The sequence below is a fragment of the Eubalaena glacialis genome, chromosome 16, assembly GCF_028564815.1.
Source record: "Eubalaena glacialis isolate mEubGla1 chromosome 16, mEubGla1.1.hap2.+ XY, whole genome shotgun sequence".
Taxonomy (NCBI): domain Eukaryota; kingdom Metazoa; phylum Chordata; class Mammalia; order Artiodactyla; family Balaenidae; genus Eubalaena; species Eubalaena glacialis.
In genome coordinates, this window is record NC_083731.1 from 33,999,451 (window position 1) to 34,011,326 (window position 11,876).

Sequence of the window (11,876 nt, forward strand, 5' to 3'; positions counted from 1 at the left end):
AAAGTTACGAGTGCAAGATCTTAGGATGAATCATTGGTAGAGCTGAAGCAAGGATGGGGGCTAATTTTATTTCACTCACCTCAGTGTTTGCTTCTCATTCAACATGACTCCCTATCTTGATTCCCATCAAAAATTTGGACCATTTTGTCTTCCAGGTTAAATCTCCATCAAGATTACACTGAGGGGTTCCCCAAGTCTGAGCTTTCCTTAATGTCTCTTAAGGTGATAATGTAGATTTTTGGAGACATCTAGCTAATTTCAAAAAGGTCCTAAAAGTCCAAGACCCTAGATTTTAAACAATCAAAAGTCCTTTAAGGACTGAAAAGTCCTTGAGATGAGAGAACAACACTTTTCCTGTGGCTTTCCCAAACTGCCTTTGGATCTGGAATTATTGCTATTTTGTGAGAAACTTTAAATTCAGAACTCGAGTGAGTTATGAAGAGCAGTGGTTTTAGGTGTCTCACTCCCACAGAGCATCGTCTTTAAGGTCAAGAGGATAATTTAAAATTGGAATGGAGATCTGTTAGGAGGGGTCAGAATCTATTTTGAGGACTAATTATCCTTTGTGGCTGGCTTATCCTTAGGCCTTTGAACCATATGCTGTTATTTCATTTGCTAAAGACTAAGAGGAGAAAATCTTGAAAATTTGTCAAGTGTAGCAAATGAATTAAAGCAGAAAAATATGTTGTTTTTAAATTGAAGTATAGTTGATTTACAATGTTGTTAGTTTCAGGTATGCAGCAAAGTGATTCAGTTACATATATATATTCTTTTTCAGATTCTTTTCCATTATAGGTTATTACAAGATATTGAATATGGTTCTCTGTGCTATACAGTAGGTCCTTGTTGGTTATCTATTTTATACATAGTAGTGTGTATCCGTTAATCCCAAATTCCTAATTTATCCCTCCCCCCACCCCCTTTCCCCTTTGGTAACTATAAATTTGTTTTACGTGTCTGTGAGTCTGTTTCTGTTTCGTAAATAAGTTCATTTGTATCATTTGTTTTAACAAAGGACAAATCCATTGTCTGAAATAAAATGGAGAACACGTTGCCAAAAGCTGACAGGCTTGACTGAGGACTCCTGGATGTGAGATCCTTACTCAAAGCCCTGGGAGGAGAGAGGAGTCAACTAGGGCTAAGGCTCCAAGCAAAAGGAGAAAATAATGCATACAGCAGAGCATGGCTGTTAGGATTCAATGTGAAATTTTTAGACAATAGTCATGCACAAAACCAGCACAGAGTAGGTGGTCAAACAATATTTCCTGGATCTTTGGCCATGTACAATAGAACCCGTATGGGCATATTTCTTAAATGTAGAAAATGATCTCTGAATTTACAGGTTATTTAGACTAAAATGTATCTTGTTAGGACCAAAGAAATATTGTTGAAAATATGTGGGGTCCATCTCTGATGATATAGGAGTATATCAACTGAGCCTTGGCAGGCTTGGATTAGAGGTACTCAGAGGCTAGCCCATGGAATGATTTGAGGTTCCCACCTGTAGAAATGAAAATGTATAAATGTCATAACTCTTCTTGTGTGTTACTGTGCAGGCAACTCCTGTTCCATACCTCACTCTGCCACCCGTTATGTGATGTGTTGTCACCTCCTCAATTATCTAATCCTGTGCTTTGATTCATTCCCTTACAGTGTGTTTACCCTCTTGTAAAAGCTACCTGTCTTGCACAGGGTTGGTTATAGACCTCATATCAGATTTCGAGGACTGCAAGATTTCATCCCTCCCTTCTCCTCAGTATTTCATGATGATTTGACATTGGTGAAAAAACAGGCAGCCATCGTTTTATTACAGATGTTACTGTGCTGCAAACTCTCTGAGTTTAACCCAGCAAACAGTTGTCCTTTTTTCTCAGCAGTGTTTCCACCTTTGATATATGTTTTTGGTACCTAAGCTCATGGAAAATCAGGCAAAATTACAAAAGAGTCGATATGAGGGCTATTATGGTTTTTAATAATTTTCTTTGTCCCTTAACTATGTTGCATCTACAAATGGTAAATCTATGAAAGTAAATAATTGAAAATGAAAGAAAGAAGTTGGAGTAAATATTTTTTCTTTCAATATCTATCAAATTAAGAATTTTTTACCTTCTATACTTCTTGATGATTTATACTTCTATCGTATTTGCATGTGCTCTGATCCTTTCATCTATTATAGCAATCGTCAAAATTTATATTTTAGTCAGATTTTCCCTGAATAATAACTTGGCTGTATTCTCCTTTATGTGTTCTTCTTGCATACACATTGAGAATGAATATCGTCTATTGAGAAAGTTTCTGTCACTGGAGATGGAAAATAATATTTATTGAATGCCTGCCTACTATTTGCCAGGTGCTTTATGTAAATTATCTTAATTAATCTTTGTGGCAACCTTCCATTTATTATCCCCATTTCACAGATGAGGAAACAGGAAATGGCTCACAGAAATGGCAGAGCCAGAAACTGAACCCAGCTCTGTCAAAGCATAGCCTATGCTCTCTCCAACCTATCAAGTGACTCTGTGATTCCGAGTCAGGTGTGGGTCTCAAGCTGAACATTCGCAGGAAGGAAGCAGCCTCAGCATGGTTTTCACTGCCCCCTTCTCATTAAAGCGATTTCCAAAAAAGTCTGTCTTACTTTTGCATGTTGGGTATTGAAAGTGTCACTGAAGAGGTAATCTCTAGATTATATACATATAAATATATATATATATACATAAAATCTAGGTTATATATAATTAAGTATCATTAGCTAGATTATGTATAAAATTATTATATATAATTAAGATATTTTATATATATATATATAAAATTTTGCAGTTTTACTCTCCAGAGTGGGACCTCAGCATACGTAGCAATAGATGCAGAGAAAGTGTGGGGATTCTTGGTGTTTGTAGAGATTGAAATGGATATTGATATTGACTGGCCATGGTTGACCTGCAAAGAAGAGAATAAGAACTGAGTGTTCTTTATTATGTTCTTTGCACATCTTTAGAAAAGCATTGGGTTGGCTTCACTTTACAAAAGTCAAGGAACAACAATTACCTTACAGTGTGTAAAAAACAACCAGTTAAAAAGAGATAGGCTGGGGATCCCACTAGACCTGAGTTCAAAGTACAGCTCTTCAACTTGATGGCTGTCTCAGCTTGGAAATGTTAGCTGCCCTCCTGAATCTCGGTTTCGTCACCTGTAAAAGTGAGTTGATAATGCTTTGTAGGACTGTTGTAAGGCTTCACTGAGGTACTACACTTCAAAATACACAGTGGAGACCTTGTACATAGTAAGTGCTCTTATCAAGATTAACGTCCTTCCTTCATCTTATATCAGCTTCATTTTATAAGTGGGAACACTAAAAAATCATTTTATGAAACTTTTGAAACTATTAGAAGTGTCCTGTTTCTATTTATATGAGATGAGCTTTTAAAAATGTTTTAATCCACAGACAATGTTGTATGTTAATTATATCTCAATTATACGAAATTTAAAAATGCTTTAACCACATTAAGTTCAAGATACACTTGTACAAGATCTTTTATTTCTTACTGTCTCCATTTATTTATTTTATTACTCTTGATTGTCCTTCATCCAGTTAACCATTCAAACAAGTACTTATTGATAACATTATATGCCAGCCATGAAGTTACGGAGAAGGAACACACAAGATGGTTCTCTGTCTTCAAGATAAATGTACTCTAATGGGGAAAAATTGATAACATGAAAACAATTCAAGAACAAGTAACTATTAAATGGTAATATTTATTATAACTGCAAAAGGAGCCTAGAGATGTTTCAGAGTCAGGGATATAAATTGTGCTTGAGGGAAGGAAGGATTTGGACAAGAGAAAATTAAAGACACTTGAGGGGGGACAAGAATAGATTGACCAATGGACTGAAGTGTTGAATATGGGAGAATACTGAAGAAATTTTCTTCCCTGGAGCTTGGGGCAAGGATGGAGCACAGTGGGGAGTGAATATTACATTGGACCCCCAAGAAGAAATGGATTCAGTGCATATAGATTCTCATCCTTGTAGATTCTCTCTTCTTGTTGCCTGTTAATTATGAAAGAGCTGAAGCATCTTGTGGACGGACCTGAATCCAGCCAAACCTTGAGCAAATTACTTATTTTCTGTTTCTCTGTTTTCTGTATGGTATATAATTGGTGGGATAATAGTATCTATCTCATCAGGTTTTTCTGAAGTTAAAATAAGTTAATGCATATAATGCACTTAGAACTTGTCATTGGAAATACTAATTAATGCTATATTTTGCTATTTAAACAAAAGAGAGATCAACAGATGTATGCATGCATGTGCATGTGTGTATGTATGGTTTAAAGCTTTCTATTTGGCCAATGAGAAGTGTTGAAAGACCATTGAAGGAAAATGGACAGTTATCCCAATCTTTTTGTGTTGGTGCAAAGACTCATGGGATTGTTAATTTTGGTGGCATCTCTGGAACTTAGTTCCTGGAACTCAAAGGGTGTCCTGAAATGAGAAATAAAGTTTTATAGGGATAGGATGACAGTTACATTAAAGTTTTAAGTTTGGATTTTGGATTCTTGAGCAAAGGGAAAACAAACCCTAGTGACAGAGAAGATTTTGTCATTTACAGGGTGAAAAAACAATCCCCCACAAGACAACTCACAGCCTTGTCTTTTTTTAAAAAATATTTGTTTATTTCTTTTTTTGGCTGCGTCGGGTCTTAGTTGCAGCATGCGGGATCTTTTGTTGCGGCAGGTAGGCTTTTCTCTAGTTGTGGCGTGCGGGCCACGGCATGTGGGATCTTAGTTCCCAAACCGGGGATTGAACCGGTGTCCCCTGCATTAGCAAGACAGATTCTTAACCACTGGACCACCAGGGAAGTCTCTCACAGCCTTGTCTCTACAGGAACTATGCTTTACTTCAGCGGTCTCCAAGCATTTTTGATCATGCACTCTATCAATAAAACTCTTATTTATGCTTACATCACACACACTCACTTACTAGATTCATGTACTAGCATACCTTCTCCCTTCACTTTAGTTGGAACATCTTGTGTAACTCCTGGGCGTGTGTTCCTTGTTTTACAGACCACCTCTCTGACTAATGGATCTGATTAATCTAGATAAAGCCTGCTTTTCATTTTTTTTGTGTCTTCTCTGCCTTGCCTTTGAAAAACAATATGTTGTGGCCCATTGACAGATGTTCTACAGGTGTTAGATACAGCATTTTGAGCTGTATTACAGGTAGTTGGATATAATTGTTCTGACTTCAGTTGGAGCTGGAGACTGATGGGGAATAATGAAAGGTGCAGGTGATGACCATGAGAATGAAGACTCGCCCTAAAGGTGGGTGTGTACTGTGAAAAGGGATCTTTCAGGAACTCAACCTTTAAAGGTAGGTAAAGAAGCAGAACCCACAAAGGATCCCGAGAGATAGGAGAAGGCATACAAGAAAATTTCACTGTGTGTCAAAGCGAAGGAAATAAAGAGTCTTTAAAATGAGGGCATACACAAAAGTTTTAAGTGCAAGAGTGGAAGGAAGGAAGGAGATGGTTTAATTTGGCATCTAGGAGTCACTTATTTTCTAAGTGGGGGAAACGATGTGTCAATGTAGTGGTAGACTGAGATGTAAGTGGGAAGGCAGCAAACGTAGACTAGTCTTTCAAGAAATTTGTAGGAGATGGGAGGAGAAAGGAAGAGAGAGAGAGAGTCAGGAGAAAGGGGGAAATCCTGTCTGTCTGGCCATCCTAAGGAAAGGATGACTCTGTATGTTTATTATTTGCTCTGTCTAGAGAGTCTTTGTCTTCCTGGTAAGACTAGGCAGGGTTCAGCCTTGATGTCTTCCACTTAGGAGGTGTTAATAACAACTTCAGCCAAGCACCTACTGCACATTTTGAAGACATACATGCAGATCTGTTACAGCACTCACCACTCTGCTAGTCACTTTGGTGTTTGTCTCTGGATAGGTTTTGATCTATTTAAATGAAGACACCATGTCTTCATCTTTAAATTCCCAGTCTCTACCATAGTGTCCAACATGTATTAGCTTCTCAGACTTGCTCCTTGAATGTGTGAATGAACAAAAAAAAAGTAAACAGGCAAGCAAGGAGTCCTGTAGGAAGGTTAGTCTGGCAGCAGGGTTGGGGATGTAGAGGAGGGCAGGCAGGGTGAAGGAGGAGACAGTGAAGCCCACTTGAGGGCACGGAGATAACCTAGTTAGGAGGGCTTGGTCCCCCAAATCAGGGACTAAAGAAGAAGGAGCTGTTTTAAGAACCACTTTAGTGGAAAACATGCCAAAGTTTGCATAAAAAAGGAGAAAGAATTAAAGATAACAGATGTCTAATCTTTAAAACAAGAAGAATAATGAGGAAAGCAAAATCTTGATCGTGGGGTTTGGGGAAGGGAAAGAACACAGTGATCGGAGGGGAGTTTAAGTTTCGGTTTGTTGGGTGGTCTCCTGAGTAGTCTTTTATTTTTGTCTCTATGTCCTGTTCTTGGATCTTTCCCAGAAGCATGCTGTCTCCTCTTTCTCCCCCGTTTGTTTTTTGTAATGTGTCTAGCAGCTACCTCTTCTCTAGTCATTCCTTTCTACAAGAAAAAAGAAAACATTTTTTTCCATAAAGACTTTCAGCAGTGAACCTCCACTTACATCTAAAGCATGTCAGAACAAAGCAAAACTTCCAGCTACCAAGATTTAGCAAGCACGGCACAACTTGACGGAACTTGGAACGTCTGCCTTAGAGTGTTTTCTAAGAACATACCATTTATTGGTCAGACAGGAGAAACCATGTAGAACATCGAATGTATCCATCTATGTTTCTATATTTATTTTTAAACAGATGTCCACACTTGGGTCTTTACCATCCCTCAGCAGTAGAACGCAAACTCTTCTTTTTAGTTTAGATTACCTTCACTCTGTTTATTAGCACTTGCATTTATAGAAATCTTTTGATAAGGATTAGAAACAATTCTGAGGTTTCTGTTCATTTTAAGAATAAAAAAGTTGGAAAGTAGGGCATTATGAAGAAGAGGGCAGCTGATTTTGGGGAAGGAAGTGTTTGCTATCATCAACATTAGCTAACATTCCTTCAACACTCCTCACCATCCATTTCCCGAACCTATTCCGCGTCTAAATATTTTGAAGGCCACCTTCACTTCTTTTCTCTCTTTCCTCGCCACACCAGTAAAATCAGTCATCCCCTCAGCAATAAGCATGTAAAATGACTTCTTTTGTAGAACAAATCCTTTGTGTGTAAATAATTTGTTAGTGCCCTCCTCCCCCCAAGCATTGTGTTGGAAAAAATATCCAACATAAATTGATTGTATAGATAGCCTGATTGTAGAGCAAGATTAATATGAAAACACAAGGAGTCTGCAATAAAACCTACTAACTTAAATCATTCACATTTGTGTACAAGCATTCATATTTAGCAACAGTCCCAAGGCTGAGATTAAAGCTGTTTGGTAGGTTACTTCAAGGCCTTTTTATTACTAAATCTTATTATGTCTCTAAAATGTAGAAATTAATCACCTGTCATCAAAGCTGCAGTGGATTATTGACTTCTAAATGTCTCTACAAATTGATTCATGACAGAATGAAACAGGAGACTGAACTAGCATTGAAATTCTTTTGCATGTGATAAAAAAGGTCTATTAAAAGGATTTCAACAAATGCTGCCTATTAGGTAATCATCACAAAGTACTTTCCTATCAAAATGAGGTGCTTTTGGAATAGTTTTGATGAGATACATTTTTTTTTCCAACAGTGATATGGTAACATGAAATTATTCTGAAACCCCAGGAAGCTGATTTGGAAATCCATTTAATTTTTATATTACAGAACACATGACATTTCTTTTTTTTTTTTTTTTTTAAACTTTGGGTTTATTTATTTATTTATTTATTTATGGCTGTGTTGGGTCTTCGTTTCTGTGCGAGGGCTTTCTCTAGTTGCGGCAAGTGGGGGCCACTGTTCATCGCGGTGCGCGGGCCTCTCACTATCGCGGCCTCTCGTTGCGGAGCACAGGCTCCAGACGCGCAGGTCAGTAATTGTGGCTCACGGGCCTAGTTGCTCCGCGGCATGTGGGATCTTCCCAGACCAGGGCTCGAACCCATGTCCCCTGCATTGGCAGGCAGACTCTCAACCACTGCGCCACCAGGGAAGCCCCATGACATTTCTTAGTACTAACACAATATAAAGACGGTTAGGAAAAATCTACTTATTTGTGTTTGTGTGTGTTTGTATAGGTGCATGTGTGTCAAACAGACCATAAAGATTATTCAGGTTAAGAATTTGAGAGAACATTTATAATTTACAATAGCGGGGTAACAATCATTTTTGCCATAAAGATTCCTTCCAGTGTCTCACTGTATTCTCTTGACTATGTCCTGCCTCCTTGTCCCTGTTAGTTTAAATCAGTGGTTCTTGAAACAAGTCAGTTTTGCTTCCCAGGGGACCTTAGGCAATGTTTGGAGACATTTTTTGTTTGTCACAACGGGTGTGTGTTTGGGATGCTAGTGGCATGAAGGGGGTGGAGGCCAGGGGTGCTGTTAAATGTACGTAACAAAGAATGATCCAGCCCAAATGTCAATGGTGCCAAAGTTGAGACACTTTGGCTTCAAATAAGATTTCAAGAAAACAGTCCTTGAATCGGAGTAAGGGGAGGTTTTAAGTAGAATCCAGAACATTTTCCTTTAATCAAATTTCCCTCCTTACTTTAGTCCACTGGTCTTTCCTTTTTGGTAAACATTTAACTGCCAGGGATGGTTTCCTTTCTTTTCAGAATTTTCTCCCGGGAAGCTTCTTCTTCCAGCCCATTCTTTGCCCTGTCCACACTCTACACACATTAGTTTCCCCTCCAACTCAACTCAGCTCTTTATCTTTTTAGCTCTGTAGACTCTCAAGGGTCAACAGAAAGAACACTCACTGAGCTAATCGCTGACCAAAATACACTCTGATGTTCGATAAACATTCAAGGAGAGGAATGACTATTTTTGATTACTATTACTATTTTTGATTAGGAGGAGAGAGAACATTGCAGAGTAGGAGACTTCTATTTTGGATTTTCGTCTCAGAAGACTATCAATTCAACCCAAGTACCTCAAACAATTTAAAAACCTTTCATGAATAACCAGAGTTACTATTTAATAATGGTGCTTTGGACAACATGCAAGTTAAAAAAAATATTGCTTCCACCAGACTGTGAGCTCCACAAAAGCCAAGAACAACATTTTATCTGTTTTTTTTTTTTTTTTTTTGTATCTCAGTGCTTAGATCTTTGAATAAGAGAGTGAATTTTATTTTAATCCTTAATATTCAAGAATAACAAGGCAAGCACACAATTTATTGCATAAAGTCTTTTGTGGAGACCACAATGTCATATACATGTCTTGCAGGCAGAGATACAATCATACAATATTGATGAACACTTTTCCTATCTACCTGATGTCCTACGCAGTTCTAGGAATACATCACGCTCTCTCCCCGCTTTGGGCGTTTATAAAAGCGATTCCCTTTGTTGGGGAGGCATTCTGTTGTCTCCTCCCTTACTGGTCCACTGTTTGGTTCTCTCAGACATCAGATCCTCTAGGACTGCCTATGACTTGGTTGGAGCCCTTTCCCTGAGCTCTTGTGGTCCTAACCATGATGTACTAGACCTGCCTGTGTACTCATCTAGATTTTGCTTCTAGACAATCAGCTCCTTGAGGACAGGTGTTGTGTCTTGACCACCATTAAATGGCCCTGAACTTAGCATAAGATGTGGAACTGGCATGTAATTGTTACCCACCAAATGCGTGCGATGTGAAGAGAGGAAAAGTGGAACGGGTCATTTGGATTAAATTGAAAACTTCCTCTATCAGTAGAGGCAGCACAATTGACATGTTAGAGACCTGTGAAGAGTTGTTCTCTGTAAAGAGGCACAGGGATAGGGTACCACCAAGGCATGTCACAGAGTCCCCAAACCAAGGGGTCCAGCCAGGGGCAGCTGCATGCAGCCTAGACACTGTCTCTTCTCCTAAACTGTGAAGCGTGGGGGGGGGGGGGGAAGTCACACATGACAGCGGGCTCTGGAGCCCCGAATTCTGCTTCATATTTCAGGAAGAGGAATTATGTTTGTTCTTTAGGATCTTGTGGGAATAGAACTAATGCCAATGGGTGGATGATACACTGTTTTTTCCCCAGAAAAATTGGTTTTGGGAAGTCAAAGCTGTTCAAAGATGAAAAGGACTGCCTTGGAGACAGGATATTCCCGGTCTCTGACCGTGCAGGCTGGGTGAGATGCGGGTGAAGACCTTGGACAGGGTATGTGTGCACTTAGGAGATGTTGAACAGGTGCTCTCGTAAGGCCCCTTATCACTGTAAGATTCACTGGTGTTGTCATATGTGATGGTTGTAAAAGAACTTACAAACTCTTAGCAAACCTTTCCTGGATGCCAGGAAGTACATGTACAGTAATCACCCTGGTAAAGAGGTGGGATCCTTGGATAGGGTCAGAAACCTCACCCAGCCTCCTCTCACAGGAAGTCACACCCCTTCTGTCAATAAGAAGTGCCACACAGGAAGGGCTTCCTGTCACCTCAGAGACCTGGGAGCGACTCCTTATCCGTTAGCTTTACTGTTGATCCAAGACATGAGTGAATATCAAGGGAATTCCTTACCCAGGTACACATAAGAGCATCCATTTCCGTTTCTCTCCCTCTCCCTCCCCTACCTCTCTCCTCTCTCTCTCCCTCTTTCTTCTTTGAGTCTCCATTCTCACTCTAGCCGAATGTGTAAAACAGTGAAGAGATGTAATGAAATGAATACACTGTCTCTACAGAAGACTCAAATACATGTAATGAATTGTTAGGTAACTGAGGCAAAATATTGAAAGTGGAATCTAGAGAGATTACCCTGATATATAAAGATGGTTTTAGACTTTGGACCTGATTTGTCAAAGAGCCTGGGAAAAGCCTCAGTTCAGGCATAACAGCTTCTGGTAGAGATTTACCTGCACTGTTATAAAGATGGTGAGCACTTATCATTGCTTCATGCATAATTATTCTATTACATTCCTCTTCAAGTCTTCTGAGCAATCTCTCTGGAGATATTCTTGGGAAAGTGGTGGCAGTGATTTTGAACTCTCAGCCCTTTGCAGTCTGATTGTCATAAACCATTTCAGGGTGTATATTATCTGTTTTCTCTAGTTTTAGTTATTTTTTTCTTTCAAAACTCCTAGATCATTTCTGGCACTAGTTCCCTGAAACATTTACAGGGAACTAGTTAAATTTTAACTGATATTTAGGGAAAACTTTTGCTAGCAAAGATTGTTTGTGCAAAACTCCATCTCATAAAGAATCTCCAGTCTTTTTGAAGACAGACAACTTAAAAGTCAGCTTTGGGGCTGAATTCATATGTCTTTGTCTCTCTTTCAGTTGATCTTGGCAACACCTCACATGTAATCCAAGACCAGAATAAAGTTATGTTCAGGAGGCAGTCACGATTCAGTGATCTTATCCTGCAGAACGCCTTCTCTTGGCGTTGACATCGTATAATTTGGTAAGCGGTTTACACATTGACTCCTGTGATTTTCAAGGGGCTTTTATGATCTGCCAACTGGACAAATGTCAACGGGCTTTCAGGATTGATTTACCAGGATTTCTGTCTCTTGTGAACAGATTACTGTAGCTCAGAAGAAAACACATGTAAACAAGCCAGCAATCTTAGTGAAAAATGTGGTTGCCACCAGACGTGGTGGCTTGATCAGGAATCCTAGTGGAGTTGCCTCCCTTCTCAGTCTTGGAGGAGTCACAGCTTTCCCTTTCACACAACCATCCTGGAAAGGTTCCGAGTCTGCACTGCCTATGTGCAAAGTAGTGAGGTGTCAGCACCCAGGAGCCCAAGGCTCACAGGCTGCA